The following is a 20,145-nucleotide window of genomic DNA, read 5'->3' on the forward strand; positions in this document are numbered from 1 at the left end:
ACTTTAGACGTCTAATCTTTGATGGCCTAGTGTGATTTTTTCGATTCTTAAATTTTCCAACGAAGTGTTTCCATTGAATATTTGTATCATAAAGGTTTTGTTTAGCTATCGAAGGGTTTTGTGTGAATGCAGATATGATGTATGTCTGAATGAGAGAATGAGTCAGTCACAAGTTTGAATGCTACACTTCACGTAACTATGGGAGTGAGAATGTTGAACAAAGATTTTTGATAATTGTGTGCTGAACAATTCTTCTACCAATGAGAAGTTTTTTGCGGGGAGGAATATATTGTTTGCAATGTTTCTCGAAAGTGTTTAATGAATGCTCTTTTTCAAAAAATTGTCAAAATTGAAAAATAAAACAGATCAATTCAAAACCAAGAAAGTGGTTAAGAGAGACTTGTTTAATTTGAGGCCTCTATCTGAATGTTCTAAGACAGTGGCAGTACTGGCAGTCAGATTTGTTTTTTGTTATATTGGCGTGGTCTTGCTGCGTATATGCCAAACCCTCTTTTGGTAAGCGGTTAAAAGATGTAGCACTGGGTTCTCTCCTGATAACAGGTGACTAAATCGGAATTTGTAGTTCGCCTGATGTTAGAGGAATATTTGTACGTTTCAAAAATAGATACTTAGAAACTTTTATGGCTGAAAAGCACACAATGGATTCCTATGGAAGGGAATAAAGTTACGGGTAAGTACGCTAAGAATTACTTTTCAGGGTCAGTGCTGGGCTAAAAGATGCATCCCTGGATTCTCTTGTGCTAACAGGTGATTAAATCGCAATTCGTAGTTCGGCTGATTTTAGAGGAATATTTGTACGTTTCAAAAATCAACACTAAGAAACTTTTCTGGTGAAAACCACACAATGAATTCCTATGGAAGGAAATACAAGTTACTGGTAAGTACACTCAAAATTACTTTTCAGGGTCAGTGCTCGGCTAAAGGATGCAGCACTGGGTTCTCTTGTGCTAACAGGTGAGTAAATCGGAATTCGTAGTTTGGCTGATTTTAGAGGAATATTTGTTCGTTTCAAAAATAGACAAACTTTTCTGGTGAAAACCACACAATAGATTCCCACGGAAGGGAATACAAGTTACTGGTAAGTATGCTTAGATTTATTTTTCAGGGTCCGTACTGGGCTCAAAGATGCAGCACTGGGGTCTCTCGTGATAACAGGTGGGTAAATCGGAATTCGTAGTACAGCTGATTTTAGAGGAATATTTGTATGTTTCAAAAATAGACACGTAGAAACTTTTCTGGTGCAAACCACACAATAGATTCCTATGGAAGGAAATTCAAGTTACTGGTAAGTACGCTTAGCTTTACTTTTCAGGGTCGTACTGGGCTCAGAGATGCAGCAATGATGTCTCTCGTGATAACAGGTGGGTAAATCGGAATTCGTAGTATGGCTGATTTTAGAGGAATATTTTCCTCAATAGTGAAGGAAGGGGGCGGGGCCTGAGGTTACATGTGTGCAAACATGCCCTGTGGCGCGTTTTAAGTTGGGGAATTAATTCCTCTTAAATCCTGAGGTCCCCTGTGGGCCAACTAGCCCACCAGGTACTTCCAGTATGCGCCAGGGAGCTGCATTGCAGAGAGGTGTTCAGAGGCCATGCCCCCTTTTTACAACACTCTGCAACGCAGCTCCGAGGCGCTTACTGGAGGTACCTGGTGGGCTAGTTGGCCCCCAGGGACCTCCAGTATTCAAGAGGAATTAGTTCCACCTCTGCAAACGCGCCAGGGGGTGCGTTTGCTGAGAGGTGCAATGAGGGGGCGTGGCCTCCTCCTTGATCCCGATTGAGAAAATGATGATTGGTGAACAGAGAGAAATGTTGTCATATTGGGATATTTTCCCTAATAAACAGCCCCATTCTTTAATTGTTTAGCTTGGGTTGCAAACGAGTAACTGATTGGTATGCATTTCCAAGATGGCGGATGCCATAGATGTTTTTTCTGTCCCCCTTTCTCTGATTGAATGTTAGCAATATGAATTATGTCACGGATACATGAATTACTATGAATATTGTTTGAACCAACTGATGTTTTTATACTTAAGGAACATTGAGGGTCTCAGCAACCTATTTAGCTCGCCCCAGCCGATCTACGGCAAGATTAAGAATATCTCTGTCCATGCCACCACTTTTATTGACGGTATGAGTATAACACTGTAAATTATAAGAACTGGCCTAATAAGGTCTATAAACAGCGATAAATACTTTTATTTTAATATGAAATGTTTCCAAGATGGCTCGCGCAATGTAGCTTTGCGCTTGTCCCCTCTTTGTGTTCACCAAGAACATGCTAATTGGTTTAAATGGCGCTGCATAATGCTCATAGAGTTGACACAGAGGAAGGAGTTATCTCCGAAACGCATCTGTCTGTTGCGAAATAAACGCCGCCTGAATTTGAATTCCCCCGTGAGTGCTTTCTTCCTTCATGCGAAACTGGGAGGATCGAGAAGCTAATATATATATATATATATATATATATATCCTCCCAAATCGGTTCCAATTACACGGGAAATGCAGCGCTCGTAGTTGGTGCGTTACCCTGCGGCTGAACCCACGCCGCTTCACATTCACCAACTCTTCCCCCGACGAGGGAAAAAATGGGTTGCACACCCAATAATGGTTCCGAATCAGCTTTATTCTTTCACGATCGTGAGCAAGGTGGAGAGACACCGAAACGCGTAGATCAAACGTGATGTCAGCCCTTGTATTGAAAGAATAAAGCTGATTTGGAACCGTTAGTGGGTGTGCAACCCATTTTTTCCCTTGTCGGGGGAAGAGTTGGTGAATATATATATATATATATATATATATATATATATATATATATATATATATATATATATATATATATATATATTTATTTATTTAAACAATGTGGGAAATTCTAATCAGACTAAAATCCCCAATAGTTTCACAGCACCCTTCACCATTGCTGAAATAACTGAACTCATGGAAATTAACAAACTTGTGAACACTGAACAGGAATTGACAATGAGTGCAGATTATCAAGATGCAATTCAGACCATGGAGATTATGGGGTTTGAAACCAATTTCTCAACTCCCTGTAACATGAAACCAAGGAGTATATTTTGCCTATGATTACCACCAGCTAATAAGGTGGACCTCTTTATCATGAAATAATGGCAGGAGATATAAACAAGACGTGAAAGAAACGGAATTGGAATACTAGGGGTTCAAGAAAAAGAATGCATGGAGAAAAATTCAATATGACAAACACAGAATGGTATGTGCTAAACAAATCAAGAACAAAAAAATGAATAGGATAAAAGCTGCTAACAATGGTGGAAACATTGCAATTATGGAAAGATCTCAATATGTGATGGAGGCCAAGAGACAACTTGGGAATAAACAGCATGATTAACTCTTGAGAACTAATCCTATAGGGAATATTCAGAAAGAATATCACCAAATGTTGAAAAGTACCCATACGAGATTACCTATGATTTATTTATTTATTTTCTCTCGAAGGTCCACAAATCATTTAAACCACCTGGAAGACCAATCGCAGGCTTGATCGTGGACCTTTAAGAAAATCCATCCAGATATCTGGATATGTCCCTTGCACAGTATGTCAGCATTATCTTCCTATATCTAGGGCACCTCAGATTTTTCTATGTAAAATCAATATATTATACCATGGAAGTCCTGCTATATCACGGGGGCAATGGATGTCACATCTGTACATGCATGAATAGATCATGAACAAGGAGTCCATGCCTGTGAAGACTTTGTGTGAGATCATCCAATTGTGAATTTACAACACACACATATGCTTATTTAAATATTGAGCTACTGCCTAAATCATAATGTATTCATTTTCAGTGATTGAAATCTATCTTCAGAAGCAAGGTACTGCCATAGGCACCTCCTTCACCCCATCTATGTGGATTTGTTACTAGGGTGATGGGAGAAGGAGGTGGCCTGGTCTGAGGAGAATGATGACTTTATAATCCATGTAGCATTTTGCTCTATTTATTTATGACCTCTTTTTAATGTGGGATAGTGAGGGAGACCTTTCACTGATCTTTGTGGGGAAATTGAATATGAATATTAAAAACATATACCTTTCTAGCAATTGAAATAAGAATTATATTGAATTTTTGAATGTGGCCTTGTATGTGAAGAATGACTTGCTACACACAAAGGTATTTAGGAAAGCAACCACTGGCAACTCCTTGTTACAGGCAAATAGTGGTAGCCCGAGAGCCTTAAAATGGAGCATCCCCTATCATCAGATGTTGTGTGCAAGGAGGATCTGTTCCCAGAATGAGGAATTCGAAATTGAAGTCCAATTACTGATGTCTAGATTTTCCGGTAGAGGTTACCCTAAAGATGTGTGAAGTGATGCTCATAACAGGCCCAAAATGATTCAAGAAAAGGACATGTTGGAGATAGCAAACAGTGTTCAACTTTGTAGATATTTTTTGAACAATAATAGGGAACTTTGAAATATGAGAATGATGCTATTAAAGAAGTGGAATATTTGGATGCATGATGATTATCTCAATGGATTTGTGAGCTCTCACCCACATATAACATACAAGCAAACAGCAGATGTTGGAGATCTTTTAATATCAAGTTTCTTGCATTCAGTAAAATATCAACGACATGGTTAAAAAAAGAAAATAAATAATCCTGAAATATGGGACCTGTAAGGCATGTGACATTGATCCAAATGTGAAGGAGTATGCTACATTTGATGGTAAAGAAAACACTATTTAAGGAAAGGAATCACATACAAAACAAACTTTCTTGTGTATGTTTTGGAATGCAGCTGCATTACGAAGGTTTAAAAGGAGTACAACCAAGAAAGTGAATATGTGCATACTGCTACATTTGAGAGCAATACAAAATCATGATAAATCGTACCCCATTGTAAATCATATATGGGATGTGCATCAAAGGGATACACTGCATTGAAGTATTATGGAATCAAACATGTAAAGAAAGATCCAAGAGAGAGTGATCGGGAACTACAGTTGAAAAAACAAGAGTCAACTTTGACTTTACTGTTGGGAACAAAGTAATCCTGGAGACATAATACAGATACTGAATTACACATGCACTTGTAAAGGAAAATGTAGTTGATGAAATTTTACAAACAAACTTGGAAATCTTGCAATCTACCAGTATTTTTGAGAGACAACAATTGAAGAATAAGAAGATAAAATTGGTATTGGCCTATTATAAAAATACTATTGTTGATATGTTGAATTAATTCTAATGGCCTTGATTAATGAGATCCTTCTTTATCTTCCAATGGTGGATAGATAAAAGGAATAATCCCTGGTGGTTTTATATCAATTTAGAGATATAGATATAAACGTTGCCTTTTATGACGTTTGGAGGATGCTGATGCACATTCCATGAACTGATTTGTGATACTATGTTATGTAACTATTGGATTGAATGCTTTCCATCAATTTCGATGCACTTTGAGGTTAAAGATGATTGTTAAAATGTACGCACTTTAAAAGGTTTGTGCACTCTAACTAAGCTCTTGGGCACTTCATGGATTTTTTAAGCTGCTATAATGGAAGTATTGCAATATGTTCCAGTTGATTATGAATATTAACCTATCGTCTGTTTATTTCACATTGTAAAATACTTTGCACTATGTATTGTGAACATTATATTGCAATGTCCCTAACTGTATTTTGAACCTAGAGATATGAGTTTATCAACATGCCCTCATAATTTGGGTGGTTTGTTTTAAAATGAGTGCAAAATGTGTTTAGTTAAGTGGTTATGCAAATGGGTCTGGAGTTAAGCTCTATGCACCTTTGAATGGAAAAGTGATCCATCAAAACATTTGCACTAAAATATCCTAGGCACTTTTGGCAAGCTCTTTTGCACTTCGTGAACAGTTGAAACTACTGAGATGGAACGAGTGTAATATATTTTATTGGTTATGAACATTTACCTAGAATCAAACATGCTTTATATAGCATGATGTCTTGCACTATTCGTTATGCACTTAATACTGGAAGTTCTACTATTGCATTGTGCACTATACATTGGAATTTCTATTATTGCATTATGCAATTAGAGATTTGTGTAAAGCTACATTTCTTTATGCTTGGAATGTTTTCGGTTGAAATTAGAGAACATTGTGCTTGGTTAAGCAGTTATGCACACTAGCCTGGAGTTTAGTGTTCTTTTACTATAAAACGAAGTTTGTAATATATTACTATGCACTATTTGTCCTTATGATTGTATTATATATAACTTCAACTGCATGTTTGCTCATTTGATAGAGTGAGAATACAACAATATTTATGAAGTCATTAAATGTTGTTGAAAAAAGACGAGGACCCTAGTTGCCTCGCAGAGGAAATGGCAAAAGGGCTGTTTTTTCCGAAACGCGTCAGCCATGCTTTTTCAATTTTTTTAATCTCTCAGTGCTTTCAACAATAAAAGAATTGCATTGTGAGTTTACCTTGGAGTGCCACTGGGAGTACTATCTGGATATGTGATGGGAAGTATGTAATATATATATATATATATATATATATTGATATATATATATATATATATATTGATATATATATATATCTATATCTTCCGTTGTAAAGGCAAATGCCCCAGACACCTGACTTGTGACACCAAACCTGCCTCTACCACTGGCAGGCTCAAACCCTAATCTCGAAAAATGCTACTGTCTGATAACTGATAACCCCTACAACTCCTGATAAAACCTGGGGTCCTGAGAGGCCGCAGTCCTTGGTCTACTGATCGGGGTAGCCCAACAAACACTTACCGAAGTACTGATGACATCATAATAAAACATTACTCAGATGGATGTTATAGATCCCAAACAGGAGTTAGAGAGCTGGCACACACTGGAATACATGTTTTTGATCTCTAATGTATTATCCCATCATACCTAAAATATTCAGCACAATATAATAGTTGCCGAATTTAGAATCTATTTTATGAGAATGAATTCTGTCTGATGCACATCATTAATGAAGAATGAAAGCACTACAGACCGCTTTGAAAGTAGTTATAGAATCTCTGATGTTGATTTTAATACACTGGACAGATTTCTGAAATAATTGTTTTTTTTTTATAGTTAATCATAATCATGCCTGAAAAGAAATCAACTGCTTTGCACGAGGCAACCAGAGAGTGATAGAAACTGGCTGATGACTCAGAAGCGATGCTGTCGGAAAAGGTTTATGCTAAATCACTGAGTCAGACAGCAGGATTTTGTTAACAAAATATTTCTGTGCTGTACTTAAAATAGCCTTGATTCGAACAAACAGGGGCTGCTTTTTAATTCTTAACTGCTTCGATACTTGCACAGAACGAAATTACGTGCCACTAAGAAATACACGCTTGACTCTTTTCCCTTACGATTTCCTTTAATTAGGCAAGCACATACTAAAATTCTGTTTCTCCATCAAGAAGACTGACTCGAGTCCCCCACTACCAGACGCTGAGAGAGGAGGACTGCATTTCGGGTACCACATTCACTCAAAATTATTGCATGTGGTATTTACCCCGCCAGGACAATGAAATCAGTGCTACGACATCCATCATCTGGTCCTTTTTCCGGGAAGGGGGGGGGGGGGGGGTAGGGGTAGAAGTCCCCCAAGTTTGACATGGATTATATGTCCTTGGAAACCAATGTGACATTACCGCATGCAGCAATTATTACTACGGTACTCTTAATACCGTTTTGGACAGAAACTCATGGTTTTAGTAAAAAAAAAGTATTTGTGCCACATTCATAATGGGTGCGATAAATAATAACATGCCAATTACAGTGAGGAGGAAGCATTGAATAACTTTTGTGTGTGATGAGTGAAGGGGGTATGGTGGAAAAGAAACTAGCAATCGCTAATGAGGTTCAATGATCAGTGCCACACTTTCATCCTGTCCTGCCTTTTTAGCCTGCAGCCATTTGCATTCTGGGATTTTAACACTTGTAACACTGAAGGTATAAAATCGGGTTACTGAATTCGAAGTGCATTGACTAAAGATCCAAGAACGGTATAATGAGTCGCAATCGTGGCACAATGAAACTGTCATTGGGAATTATTTGTACACCTTGACGTGCAAAGAAAAAAGAAACCATTTAGGACCTCGAGAAGTCCTTTCAGATGTCACAGTAATGGTATCAAGGATGTCACCGAACATGTCATGAGTCATGTAATATGGAAGGGAATTATCAGTGCCTGGCGAAGCCTCGAGTAATAATTACTTTAGGGTTAGTTATCTGAGATAACTATAACTGGTGAATTTGTGTGTTTTTTTAGTTTAAAGTGGGATGTTTCAACTCATATTTTCACCTAACTATGGGCCAGATGTATCAGCATTGAATTTTGCAGGTCCTTAATAGCGAATTTTGCTGTTTCTCTATTATGGACTAGCAACATTTAATGTATGTAGGTTTTGCAAAATCAAAATTGTGATTCCTACATATTCCTTACTAGCTAATGGTAAATTGCAATTCTCTATTAAGGAATGCCTTTTTCATTCATTCCTATGCGCCTAGAGGAATGAATGCGAAAACATTCGAAATTTGCGATTACCAAATTGTTAATCGCACATTGCGAATACAATTACAAGGGTGACAGGGGGCCAAACTGAACCCCTAAAAAAGGTAAGGGTGCACATGTGGCAGACACACATGTGTGTGTGCCACATGGCACTTAAAAAAAATGTTAAAAGTTGCATTTTCCAGGAATTTGCAAATTACCACCAACTTGAAGTTGGTGTTAATTTCCGATTCTTTAAAGCAAGGTTGAAAATTTTAACTGCTTCCTGCATTGCAGTTAGGGAATCGCATATTGCGATTCCCTAAATGCATTAGCAAAATAGGTAATCGCAAAAATTGCGATTCCCTATTTTGCGAATGCCTTTTGGGATGATACATCCCAAAAGGCTTTTTACCATTTGCGAACGGTAAAAGGCTTGATTCATCTGGCCATTAAATCTAACCTTATTTCAGTGAACGCCTAAGGGTTTTTGGAATACCTAACTGTAACTATTACTTTAGCATTTGTTTTTTCAGAGAATCTAGTTCATAGTTTAATTGAAAATTACTGTTGATATATAAAAGGCAGACTTACTGGATTTGTCAATGAACATTTCAATAATGCATTTATAGTCAAAACAACAATTAACACGTGCTAGTTTATTTTTTTACACTCCTTGTACTACATAATCAAGCCAAAAAAAACAACCATGCTCAAGCTGATGAGCAAAAGTTCCAGCTCTGGGAATGATTACAAATATCAATACGTATTCCTGGGGTCATAGTCTATAGACCCCATGAAATCCACTTGAAGCAGATTTGTATTCCAGTTTTAAACCACTTTCCTTTCAAGCTTAAAGCTTGTATGTGTTTTAAATTAAAACGTAATGAAGAGTTATTGTCTATACAAAATTCACATGAAAATAAGATGTAAGAGTGGTCGGGCTAGTACAATGTATTTTCCTGTCTTCATCATGCTCTGCTTTCGAAGGACCTGTGATGTGGCAATAGAAATGGTCAAGCTGGGAATCCTTATTTATTGTGTGGAAAGCGGGTGTCCATAAGCATGTGCGGAACAACTTACATATAGTCACAAATCCACACTAACCAACAGTCATCCTGGCATCATGACACAGTGACACACTCCTGTGCACACAGAAAACAGACCAAAGGCACTCCAGTATACACAAAACAATACAGATTCATATCCACTGACATACCCCTTTCCGTGTAAATGAAACACATAGAGATTATTGTATTTAAACTATGTGTATTGAAGGGTTTCTATAAAGGTTAACAAAGCAGAAAACCATCAATATATGAGCACATTTGCAATAAAAAGAATAATCAATGGGTAAGGCATTAGGTCTTGCTTACATTTTGACATATAATCCTGTCATAAAAACGAATGTTTGTTGGCTGTGTGTTACAGTTACATTTTGGGAGTTACTTATATCTTGAAACATTTTAGAACAGCAGCGATTTATTCAATTGTAAATCAGACCACTGCTGAAGAGAGAAAGTATCATTGGTGGCCTTACCATAACTATTTTAGCTTTTAAAACCAATCCATGTCAAATCAACACTTCAAAGGTCTCAAGTGCTAGAAGAGAATGTAAATGTTACTCCAAATCTACTCCCCCGTTGGAAATGCCTCCTGCTAGAAATACTCTCTTAATTTCAAAGTCATCTTCAAGATGACTCGTCAAATAGGTGACATTTTGAATGCTCAATGAATTAGAGATGTGAGGTTTTGTGTTAGAAACAGAACTTTAGATTATTCATGTTCTTTTTATTTTAAAAAAAACATGTAGCCTGAATTAAAATGTAAATCTAAAGAGGTCACCTTTAAATGCAATCAAATCTAATATAATGTGTAGGGCAGAAAGGCAGTCCTCACTTTTATTCACTCTCTTCTAAAAGTGTTAGAACACTATCTAAGTGAGTTACAATTTTCAGAGAGTCGCCATTAGCCCACATTTCTTTGGCTTGCCTGGCAGACTTGCTTTATATATCCTCTTGTACCTCTTCTCTCATGTAGTTTTCCTATGACTTTTCTTCTTGTGTGTTGGAACCTTTTGTTGGACTCTTTGAAATAAATTAGTATTTGATCTAAATAATCGCTTCTTCCCTAGGCACATTCCTTATTCCTTCTAAGTTAGATTCCTCCTCAAAACAGGTTGGTATAGAGGCCTTTGTCAGCCTACTTACATCCAGATTCTGAACTTTATATAAATAGTCTGATGTACAAACGTGGACACTAATGAAGTCTAAAAAGGCCTGGTAATGTCTATTAAATTTCCGATGTTTGCGAATTTAAATTTCCATTGATTTTTCAATAGTTTCCAATCCTACTATTTGAGTAATCTTTCAATCATGAGATTATTTAGCATCTATTCCAGGGCAGCTTTACGTGTTACTAGATATCTCTCTAGTAAGGTGACAACCTGTGAATGACATCCCTGCAAAGTTGTACACTGTAAAAAATGAGGCGTGTGAAAGTAAGTTATATATTCACCCAATCTACTTCTAAACCATAACAGGTGAAATGAGATGTCAAGATTTTCATAGTACTGTAAACAAAAAGAGATCATCCCTCTCTTGAGAATTTCTTTCCACTCCAGGTAGCAGGGTTTCCCCTTGGTGGCATGTTTCATCATTGGTTCTTTCCGCTCCCCTGCTGAATGGGGCATGCTATGACCTATAAGTTAAGTGGGAGCACTTTTTGTGTTAGTCTACATAGTAGATGAAGAAAAAGTAGGAGTGGAGTAGGGGGTTTAGGAAAATTAAAAATAGATGGCGAGTAGGAAAAATGTTTTATTTGTACCTCTATCAGGTATTTTTAAAACATTGGGAGAAAATGGAAACTCAATAGACTTTATGTTCCTGAGTTTCACAGGTCTACATGTTTCAATCCCTACCCAAGGCTATTCATCAGGACCAAAGGTTGGTACTCCCTGATATCATTTCTGTCAACACTCAGTTGAAATGCCACTGCATGCTGAATAAAATAAAACACATATACATACAGCACCAATTTGTGTTGAGAACTGGAAAATACCTAAAGTGCTTCCATTAGGCATCATCAATTCATAAGGGGGAAGGGATGCATTTACTCACACGTACGCCAAAGCTACTTCCTCACTTAAGGCGAGTGCCCGCCTGTGGCTTCGTGGACCCACGGGGGGGGGGGCATTCCCCTTAAGTATTTTTCTAAGCATGCAGTGGCATTTGGTATCAGGAAGTAGCAACCCTTGGTCCAGATAAATGGCCTTGGGGTAGGGCTTGAAAGATGTAAACCTGTGAAACTCAGGAACATAAAATCCATTTCAGTTTCCATTTTTCCACCACACCGGATATAGGTACATATAAGAAAAACATGCTAGTAGCCAGGTATTTTTATTTTCACACAACCCCCCACTCCTATATTCTTCATTTACTATATTGACTAACACCAAAAGTACTCCCATGTAAATCATAGGTCACATCACACAATTTTCCAATACACCTAGAGTAGAAAGAAAGTCTCAAGAGACGGATGGACTCTTTTAGTTGACAGTACGATTAATAAGAGGATGAGTCCTTTTGTCTATTTCCTCTACCTCATTCTTTTGTTTTTCATGTAAAGATTTTCATAGGAACCTGTGACATGACATATTCCAACTTTGTGAAAAATGATTACGCCTGAAATCTATAACTACTGATGTGAAGTTGCTATCAAAATATATCTAAGGCATTTAGGTATCCTAAGATAAAGGAACCAGTGGTAAAGTGAAAGCCCATATTAAAATCCCCTCACCTTTCACTCTGGTGCATCTTAGTCTATATCCATACCTGTTGAGTATCAATAGGGGGTTTAAGGATATACCTGTATGTTGTGAATATGCCCTGGGTGCCTGATGCTATATCTGAGAATATATATATATATTCACTGAAAAAACATAGGTTTCAGCCACGTTATAGTTAGGAATTAGCATTTAAAAAACCTTAGAAATTCACTGAAAAAACCATAGGTTTCCCACATGTTATACTTAGCTGGACATTTCACTCATACAAAACCATTGAAATTCCCCCGTTATAGTTAGTTCAGCTAACTTTAACTTGTGCGCACGCAATGCACTGCTGATGACGTCATATATTACATCACTCATGACATGGTCAGTGACATCACTCATGACATCACTGATAACATCTCAAATGACATCACTGATGACATCATCCAGTGAATGTGTGTCTTTCTGAAAAATAAATATTTTTATATATGTATATCTAAAAGTTGATGGAAGAATAAATGGTTAAATAAGTGTCTAAATGGATTTTATTTTGTAAAATTGATTGTATAACTGACGTATTAAGTCTATCTTAGTGAATACATGTATTAGCGAGTAATGTTTAAATATGTAAATATCTGTATCAGTGTCTCACTTTGTGTATAAGTGGCTGCATGGATTGGTGAGTAGCTACATGATTGTCTATATGGGTAATTAGTTGTTTTTTCAAGTATCAGTATGAGTGTCTGTATGGTTTGGTGAGGGTATTACTTAGCGCATAGATGCATGAATGACTGACTCACTGTTTGTGTTTTGAAGACAGCATGTGTGCAGGACTGTATGGGTGGATGAGTGTGTGTATGGGTGTGTTAGTGAGTGAATGACTGTCTCAATAGTATCTTTATAAGTAACTACATATGTTTTGAACTAGTATATGTGTGTATTGATGTATATAAGTGAGTATATGTGAGAGTGAGAGATTGGAAGAGTTCCTGTATAAATAAGTATGTGTTTCTATAAGTCATTGTGTTAGAGAGTAAGTATGTGTACGTTTCTGTAGAAGTAAGTGTAGTGGTGTGTGTGTATAGCTTTATATGCAAATAAATGGATGTTTGATAGTTTATTGGCATGTGTGAGTATGTGTGTGAGTAACTTTATGGATGAGTGTTGGTGTGTAGCAGGATGTATAGGTGTATGAGTACATATGATGAGTGAGTAAATGTATGAGTGACTATATAGAACTGTTGGTGAATGAGTCCATGTGTATGTAGATATTGGAATTACTGAATAGGTCATTATAACTGGTATTGGTATCTCCATTTTTTGAAAATTTGAGTTTCTATTTTTGAATGTGTGAATCAAAGGTTATATTACGGTGAGAGGAGGTCTGCCACTCTTTCACAAGGATGATGTAATCAGTGATGTAATTTGAGATGTCATCAGAGATGTCATGAGTGATGTCACTGACCATGTCATGAGTGATGTAGTATGTGACGTCATCAGCAGTGCATTGTGGGCGCGCAAGTTATAGTTAGCTGAACTAACTATAACAGGGGAATTTCAATGGTTTTGTATGAGTGAAATGTCCAGCTAACTATAACATGTGTGAAACCTATGTTTTTTTCAGTGAATTTCTAAGGTTTTTTTAAATGCTAATTCCTAACTATAACTTAGCTAAAACCAATGGTTTTTTCAGTGAATTTCTAAGGTTTTTTAAATGCTAATTCCTAACTATAACGTGGCTGAAACCCATGGTTTTTTCAGTGAATTTCGAAGGTTTTGTAAATGATAATTTTTAAATGTATTAATTGGTATGTTTTTTATACTGATTTACTACATTGTTTTAAACTATTTATTTTTAGATATTTTATTTTTTTAAATTACATTACATATTTTTTATATAAATTGAAAAAAAATTGTATTTTTGTTTATTTTATATATTTTTTAATTTATATATATTTGATATAGCAGGCAATGATATCCTATGGAAGGAAATTCAAGTTACTGGTAAGTACGGTTAAAATTACTTTTCAGGATCAGTACTGGGCTGAAAGATGCAGCACTGACTGACGTCTCTCCTGATAACAGGTGAGTAAATCGGAATTTGTAGTTCAGCTGATTTTAGAGGAATATTTTAAAGTTCCAAAACTCCACACTTAATAGAATTTCCAAGCGAAACCAGTCAATCTTAGCCTTAGAAAAGGAAATTAAAATTACTGTAAGTATGGTTAGAATTACTTTTCAGGATCAGTAGTGGGCTTTAAGATGCAGCACTGATGTCTCTCCTGATAACAGGTGAGTAAATCGGAATTCGTAGTTCGGCTGATTTTAGAGGAATATTTTAAAGTTCTAAAACTCCCCACTTAAAAAGAATTTCCAAGTGAAACCAGTCAATGTTAGCCTATGGAAGGAAATTCGACTTACTGTAACTTTGGTTAGAATTAATTTTTAGGATCAGTAGTGGGCTGAAAGATGCAGCACTGAGATTCCTCCTGATAACAGCTGAGTAAATTGTAATTTGTTGTTCGACTGATTTTAGGTGAATATTTTAAAGTTCCAAAACTCCACACTTTTCCAGGTTAAACCAGTCAATGTTACCCTATGGAAGGAAATTCACTTAGCAGGTAAGTAGTGTTATCGGTACTTTTTCTTACTCAGTGGTGGATACTGGATCCAGCACTGGTGCATCTCCTGTAAATAGTTGAAAGAATGCATTTAAGTCATACAGGTGATTTTTTAGTAATATTTGTAGTTTGTGAAAATAGACACTTAGAAAGTTTTCTGGTGAAAACCAGACAATGTATAACTATGGAAGGAAATACAAGTTACTGGTAAGTATGGTTAGAATTACTTTTCAGGGTCAGTGCTGGGCTAAAAGATGCAGCATTGGATTATCTCCTGATATCAGGTGAGTAATTCGGAATTTGTTGTTCGGATGATTTTAGGTCAATATTTAAAATTTGCAAAAGTCCACACTTAGAAGAATTTCCAAGTGAAACCAGTCAATGTTAGCCTATGGAAGGAAATTCAAGTTACTGGTAAGTATGGTTAGAATTACTTTTCAGGATCAGTACTTGGCTCAAAGATGCTGCACTGAGGTCTCTCCTGATAACAGGTGAGTAAATCGGACTTCGTAGTACATCCAGTAAGTGCCACAGACCTGCGTAGCTGAAAGATGTAAAAAGGGGCACGGCCTGCACCACCTCTCTGTAATGCAGCGCCGTGGCGCTTCCTGAAAGCACCTGGTGGGCTACTTGGCCCCCATGGTCCCTCAGCTGTGAAGTGGAATTTTTTCCCCAACTTAAAGCGCGGCACAGGGCGTGTTTGCACACATCACGTCAGGCACCTCCCCTCCCTTCACCACTGTGTAAACACGCCCTGTCACCATTCTAAGTTGAGACATTTAGTCTCCTTCAATCCTAAGGGTCCCTAGGGTCAAACTAGCCCACTAGGTACCTCCAGTAAGTGCCACAGAGCTGCGTTGAAGCAAGGTGTAAAATGGGGAGTGGCCTCTGAACACCTGTCTGCAACACAGCTTCTGACGCATACTGGATATACCTGTTGGCCTATTTGGCCCTCAGGGACCCTCAGTATTGAAAGAGAATGAATTCCTCAACTTAAAACACGCCACAGGGCACGTTTGCACAGTGGTGAAGGAAGGAGGCGTGGCCTATGGTGATATGTCACAAATGCTTTTGAAAAGTCACTCCAACCTGCAATAGCGAAGAAACTCCTTCTGCTCCCAACTCGCCAACACACTGTGAAAACATTCTCAGGGGGCGTGCAAGTCAGGCTCCAACACATAAATCCATCTAAATTGCCCCACAAAACAAGCCTGGACCTTAAAGGGCAGCCAGTGCTGACAGTCCAAGGCTTCTGTTTAAACATCCAAACCAAATTCACTTTTGAAATGCTGATAACTTTCCGTGTGCGCACTCTGCATGAGAATACCGCCCACTTAGATCAGAAGGGAAACAACGTGTCCTCTTTTTGAAACCAGAGAGTACCTCCCGTGATCAAGGCTCGCCCAGAGCAGAAATGTTGGGACTTGAAAACCTCTGGCCTTAAAACTACGTGAATTGGAACCTAACCAGTGTTGGTGCGCCTCCTTTGATGTATGAGAAGGAGGTTTTGTTTGGATGTTTAAACAGAAGCCTTGCACTGTCAGCGCCGGCTGCCCTTTAAGGTCCAGGCTTGTTTTGTGGGGCAATTTGGATGGATTTATGTGTTGGAGCCTAACCTGCACGCCCCCTGAGAATGTTTTCACAGTGTGTTGGCGAGTTGGGAGCAGAAGGAGTTTCTCTGCTATTGCAGGTTGGAGTGACTTTTCAAAAGCAATTGTGAAATTGAAAAACAAACTGTGTCTGAGGCTTACCTGATATGTTGTGCTCAGGGAAAACATTATTAACTCAAAGTGGTTGTGCAGCATGTCATTCACACTATTGGAAACGACGATGCTATTCACTTTTGAAATGCTGATATATTTCCCTGTGCACACTCTGCATGAGAATACAGCCCACATAGATAAGAAGGGAAACGACGTGGGCTCTTTTTGAAACCAGAGACTACCTCCCGTGATCAAGGCTCGCCTAGAGCAGAAGCGTTGGAACTTGGAAGCCTCCGACCCTCATGTTGTTTCACATTAAAACTATGTGAATTGGAACCTAACCAGTGTCGGTTGTTTGGATGTTTAAACAGAAGCCTTGCACTGTCAGCACCGGCTGCCCTTTAAGGTCCAGGCTTGTATTGCGGGGCAATTTAATGCAGATATATATATATATATATATATATATATATATATATATATATATATATATATATATATATATATTGTTTCCCAAAACGCCTCTCCGTTCAAGGACGCCACTCCGCAAACGGGTAGGTTAACAAACCTTTATTATTCCACAAGCTGCACAATACGTCTGTTTTCAACCTTCCCCAACGCGTTTCAAAGTTAACAAACTTCTCCTCAGGGGGCAGCCACTGATAAAACACGGAGCTACATCTGTTATTTTCCACTGATTGCATGCTAATCTCCAGTGATGCATGCTGGAAGATGTAGCCAGTTATTCCCCTCCATTAAGGTCCATGTATATTTACCAGCAATTTTTCAGCGTTTTAAGTTCATTTACAGCCCTCCGGTGGGCCCCAGACATGAGGTGCAGCGCGCCTCTTTCCACGGACTGTTTGCGCTGTTTTCACGGCCGCCACAGTAAACTGCCATGCAGACTTGCTTCCTCATTTCTTAGCAGGAGGTGCATCCTCCGCAGCTGAGACTGCCGCAATTAATGTTTCCCAAAACGCCTCTCCGTTCAAGGACGCCACTCCGCAAACAGGTAGGTTAACAAACCTTTATTATTCCACAAGCTGCACAATACGTCTGTTTTCAACCTTCCCCAACGCGTTTCAAAGTTAACAAACTTCTTCCTCAGGGGGCAGCCACTGATAAAACACGGAGCTACATCTGTTATTTTCCACTGATTGCATGCTAATCTCCAGTGATGCATGCTGGAAGATGTAGCCAGTTATTCCCCTCCATTAAGGTCCATGTATATTTACCAGCAATTTTTCAGCGTTTTAAGTTCATTTACAGCCCTCCGGTGGGCCCCAGACATGAGGTGCAGCGTGCCTCTTTCCACGGACTGTTTGCGCTGTTTTCACGGCCGCCACAGTAAACTGCCATGCAGACCTGCTTCCTCATTTCTTAGCAGGCGGTGCATCCTCCGCAGCTGAGACTGCCGCGATTAATGTTTCCCAAAACGCCTCTCCGTTCAAGGACGCCACTCCGCAAACAGGTAGGTTAACAAACCTTTATTATTCCACAAGCTGCACAATACGTCTGTTTTCAACCTTCCCCAACGCGTTTCAAAGTTAACAAACTTCTTCCTCAGGGGGCAGCCACTGATAAAACACGGAGCTACATCTGTTATTTTCCACTGATTGCATGCTAATCTCCAGTGATGCATGCTGGAAGATGTAGCCAGTTATTCCCCTCCATTAAGGTCCATGTATATTTACCAGCAATTTTTCAGCGTTTTAAGTTCATTTACAGCCCTCCGGTGGGCCCCAGACATGAGGTGCAGCGTCTGTTTTCAACCTTCCCCAACGCGTTTCAAAGTTAACAAACTTCTTCCTCAGGGGGCAGCCACTGATAAAACACGGAGCTACATCTGTTATTTTCCACTGATTGCATGCTAATCTCCAGTGATGCATGCTGGAAGATGTAGCCAGTTATTCCCCTCCATTAAGGTCCATGTATATTTACCAGCAATTTTTCAGCGTTTTAAGTTCATTTACAGCCCTCCGGTGGGCCCCAGACATGAGGTGCAGCGTGCCTCTTTCCACGGACTGTTTGCGCTGTTTTCACGGCCGCCACAGTAAACTGCCATGCAGACCTGCTTCCTCATTTCTTAGCAGGCGGTGCATCCTCCGCAGCTGAGACTGCCGCAATTAATGTTTCCCAAAACGCCTCTCCGTTCAAGGACTCCACTCCGCAAACAGGTAGGTTAACAAACCTTTATTATTCCACAAGCTGCACAATACGTCTGTTTTCAACCTTCCCCAACGCGTTTCAAAGTTAACAAACTTCTTCCTCAGGGGGCAGCCACTGATAAAACACGGAGCTACATCTGTTATTTTCCACTGATTGCATGCTAATCTCCAGTGATGCATGCTGGAAGATGTAGCCAGTTATTCCCCTCCATTAAGGTCCATGTATATTTACCAGCAATTTTTCAGCGTTTTAAGTTCATTTACAGCCCTCCGGTGGGCCCCAGACATGAGGTGCAGCGTGCCTCTTTCCACGGACTGTTTGCGCTGTTTTCACGGCCGCCACAGTAAACTGCCATGCAGACCTGCTTCCTCATTTCTTAGCAGGCGGTGCATCCTCCGCAGCTGAGACTGCCGCAATTAATGTTTCCCAAAACGCCTCTCCGTTCAAGGACTCCACTCCGCAAACAGGTAGGTTAACAAACCTTTATTATTCCACAAGCTGCACAATACGTCTGTTTTCAACCTTCCCCAACGCGTTTCAAAGTTAACAAACTTCTTCCTCAGGGGGCAGCCACTGATAAAACACGGAGCTACATCTGTTATTTTCCACTGATTGCATGCTAATCTCCAGTGATGCATGCTGGAAGATGTAGCCAGTTATTCCCCTCCATTAAGGTCCATGTATATTTACCAGCAATTTTTCAGCGTTTTAAGTTCATTTACAGCCCTCCGGTGGGCCCCAGACATGAGGTGCAGCGTGCCTCTTTCCACGGACTGTTTGCGCTGTTTTCACGGCCGCCACAGTAAACTGCCATGCAGACCTGCTTCCTCATTTCTTAGCAGGCGGTGCATCCTCCGCAGCTGAGACTGCCGCGATTAATGTTTCCCAAAACGCCTCTCCGTTCAAGGACGCCACTCCGCAAACAGGTAGGTTAACAAACCTTTATTATTCCACAAGCTGCACAATACGTCTGTTTTCAACCTTCCCCAACGCGTTTCAAAGTTAACAAACTTCTTCCTCAGGGGGCAGCCACTGATAAAACACGGAGCTACATCTGTTATTTTCCACTGATTGCATGCTAATCTCCAGTGATGCATGCTGGAAGATGTAGCCAGTTATTCCCCTCCATTAAGGTCCATGTATATTTACCAGCAATTTTTCAGCGTTTTAAGTTCATTTACAGCCCTCCGGTGGGCCCCAGACATGAGGTGCAGCGTGCCTCTTTCCACGGACTGTTTGCGCTGTTTTCACGGGCGCCACAGTAAACTGCCATGCAGACCTGCTTCCTCATTTCTTAGCAGGCGGTGCATCCTCCGCAGCTGAGACTGCCGCGATTAATGTTTCCCAAAACGCCTCTCCGTTCAA

The sequence above is a fragment of the Lissotriton helveticus genome, chromosome 11, assembly GCF_964261635.1.
Source record: "Lissotriton helveticus chromosome 11, aLisHel1.1, whole genome shotgun sequence".
NCBI classification, from domain to species: Eukaryota; Metazoa; Chordata; class Amphibia; order Caudata; family Salamandridae; genus Lissotriton; species Lissotriton helveticus.